At 47.7% G+C, this 618-nt stretch overlaps 1 non-coding gene across 1 annotated transcript; it reads right to left on the bottom strand.

Annotated features, from left to right (window-relative positions):
* Positions 1 to 182: 182 nt before the first annotated feature.
* On the bottom strand, positions 183 to 253 carry trnag-gcc. Its single transcript has one exon. It is a non-coding gene; the product is annotated as a tRNA-Gly (tRNA).
* Positions 254 to 618: the final 365 nt, after the last annotated feature.

The following is a 618-nucleotide window of genomic DNA, read 5'->3' as shown; positions in this document are numbered from 1 at the left end:
GTTTGGTGGCATGTTGCAGAGCTGTAGAGCCTCGTGAGGAGTCGTAGGCTACAAAACTAAACAAACATATACTTTGCTCCGGTGTAGCCCGTCTGTGCTAAGTACTACAAAGGACAACTGCATTGGCTGACAAGACAAAGAAGTTCTGCAACCATTGAGTCCATACAGCAGTAAAGACTCAGTGCATTGGCCGGGAATCGGACCCGGGTCTCCCGCGTGGCAGGCGAGAATTCTACCACTGAACCACCAATGCTCACATGGCAGTGTCAGCCACAGCCACCACTGCTTCTTTGACGCAATCTTGTCTTCATATTCTTCCTAGGCCGAATCAGGAGGGACACGACCGATCCATTTTGTGCCCATCAAGACTGCAACGGTGCACCAAACGTCTTCTTTCATGGGGACCTGCACAGAGCCTGAGGGAGAGAAAGCCTGAGTAAACAAAGCTAGTTGATCGCCACCGTCGTGGTGCCAAGTTATTACGATCATATGACTACTGTAACTCACATTCATATGGTATTAGGAATATTAGGATTACTGTCATTTATTCAAAAAAATTTAGTTCAGATAATTCTTACGGGTGGCAGGGAGCACCAACGAGACAGAAGAGGCAGGAAA

Source organism: Plectropomus leopardus, unplaced genomic scaffold, assembly GCF_008729295.1.
Source record: "Plectropomus leopardus isolate mb unplaced genomic scaffold, YSFRI_Pleo_2.0 unplaced_scaffold39606, whole genome shotgun sequence".
In the NCBI taxonomy this organism is placed as follows: domain Eukaryota; kingdom Metazoa; phylum Chordata; class Actinopteri; order Perciformes; family Serranidae; genus Plectropomus; species Plectropomus leopardus.
This window is presented reverse-complemented; position numbering and strand designations above follow the sequence as displayed.